A 2653-nucleotide genomic window follows, 5' to 3' on the forward strand; every position below is an offset into this window, starting at 1 on the left:
TGTACCACACAGACCGTACAATTCCCAGCTGTACCACATAGACCGTACAATTCCCAGCTGTACCACACAGACCATAAAATTGCCAGCTGTACCACATAGACCGTACAATTCCCAGCTGTACCACACAGACCATACAATTCCCAGCTGTACCACATAGACCGTACAATTCCCAGCTGTACCACACAAACCGTACCGAGAGAGAAAGCACGTACCTATCTGTAACAGGCTGTACCGGGTTGACATCCAACATAACAAATAATCCTATCTCAGACTGGCCGCACTAATGAACGCCGACAGCTCAACAAAATAGCTTGTCTTCATCAGTTGTCCCCCGTGGTTTTAAAACTATTTGCATTCTACCCGTTGTCTTCAAGATTTTCGGCCTTAATTTGCGCGCTTAACCGGGTCATACGGGTGGTTCTCAAATCATTGCTTTGATGGCGTCGGATGGGATATTAAGTTGTAATGGGACCAGGGCTGTACACGTATTCGCATTAGCAGGTCTCCATAGAACTTGGTTTTACAGAAGGTTTCATCAGAGTAATTACAATTGTATTAGCTTGCGTAAAGTATATTGTTTAGTCTAATGAAAAAGTATTAAAAATACGTTAAATTAAGGATTTAAAAAAAAAGACCAAATTTTTAAAATTAGATGAAAAAAGACCAGGGGTACTGGTCCACTGTTCAACAATACATCCATACCTACGTACACATTTTTAAATTGATACAACTAAGCCTTACGTTTGAAGAATAAAAAAATACACATATGATACTGATGTCAGTTTTCAACATGTTCTAGGAAAGTTGTTTTTTTTGTTTTAAATTAAATTCGTTTAATTATCTCAAACTTTGCTAACCTACCAGCGTATTCTAAATAAAATGCATGGGTATGATTGGAATGGTTCTAGGGCATTAACCTCTGTCAATACAATCCCATCTCACGTTCAATTACCAGTAAACCACGCTACAGTAATGACGCACCTTTCGTGAATTCCTTCATGTCGCAGACTATGTAAAAAAAGATATCCAACCAGTGTTTCTTCCAGACTTTTTTCTCCGGGGGGGGGGGGGGGGGGGCAAGGGACAATATTTTCCGGAGGGGGGGGGGCGGTCACTGTTAAAAGTATATATTTTCAATATAAATTCAATTTCGTTCGGGGGGAGGGGGTGGGTTACGATTTAGAGATTACGATGACGACCCCATGATTTTAGAGGTTAAAATGACGACCCCATGATTTTAGAGGTTAAAATGACGACCCCATGAGAGATTAAAATGACGACCCCATGATTTTATAGATTAAAATGACGACCCCATGAGAGATTAAAATGACGACCCCATGAGAGATTAAAATGACGACCCCATGAGAGATTAAACTGACGACCCCATGATTTTAGAGGTTAAAATGACGACCCCATGATTTTATAGATTAAAATGACGACCCCATGAGAGATTAAAATGACGACCCCATGATTTTAGGGATTAAAATGACGACCTCATGTTTCTGGCTTTAAAACTCAAGCTCCTGTCCTTGATGTCAAGTAAAAAAAATTGAAAGAAATCAAATCGCTTCTTAATGTAGGTCATCTTGACCTAACCGGAATATCGCTTTGTCAAAACATTTTTGTTTTCATTGAGAAGTCCTCCACATGTACACAAAGACATAAGACTGAGAAATCCTTCACATGTACACACAAACGTAAGTCTGATTTCAAACATGGCCGTGTAAAATGGCAGTGGGTAGGAGAGGAGGTTTCCTGTTATTTACGGGAAACTATGTGGACCACAGAAACTAGTTGGACCACTGAACTATGTGGACCACAGAAACTAGTTGGACCACTGAACTATGTGGACCACAGAAACTAGTTGGACCACTGAACTAGCTGGATCACAGAAACTAGTTGGACCACAGAACTAGCTGGATCACAGAAACTAGTTGGACCACTGAACTAGCTGGACCACAGAAACTAGTTGGACCACTGAACTAGCTGGACCACAGAAACTAGTTGGACCACTGAACTAGCTGGACCACAGAAACTACTTAGTTTTATAGAATCAGGTGGAGTACAAATACCAAACTAGTATACTCCAAAATATATGCTGCTTTAAAAAAACTATTTGACAAGCCTACAGAAATTACTTGAATAACACAGCGACGTATGCCTCAGTAGGTACCAGAGTGGCCCAGAAGATACCCAATGCCCCAGTAGGGGCTCAGTGCCCCACTAGGTACCCAATGCCCCAGTAGGTGTCCAAAGCCCCAGTAGGTGCCCAATGCCCCAGTAAGTACCAGAGTGGCCGAGTAGGTGCCCAATACCCCAGTAGGTACCCTATGCCCCAGTAGGTGCCCAATGCCACACTAGGAGCCCAATACCCCAGTAGGTGCCCAATGCCCCAGTACCCAATACCCCAGTTGGTACCCTATGCCCCAGTAGGTGCCCAATGCCACACTAGGAACCCAATGCCCCAGTAGGTGACCAATGCCCCAGTAGGTGCCCAATGCCCCAGTACCCAATGCCCCAGTAGGTGCCCAATGCCCCAGTAGGTACCACAGCGGCGTGTGCCCAGAGCCGAATCGATGGCGACACGAGACTCACGCGGTGTGGAGTGCGACTCCCGCACGCGCGCTCTCCCCGCCAGCCTATAAGTGCTCAC

The sequence above is a fragment of the Physella acuta genome, unplaced genomic scaffold (genome assembly GCF_028476545.2).
Source record: "Physella acuta isolate Inbredline_101_S28 unplaced genomic scaffold, ASM2847654v3 ptg000971l, whole genome shotgun sequence".
Classification (NCBI taxonomy): domain Eukaryota; kingdom Metazoa; phylum Mollusca; class Gastropoda; family Physidae; genus Physella; species Physella acuta.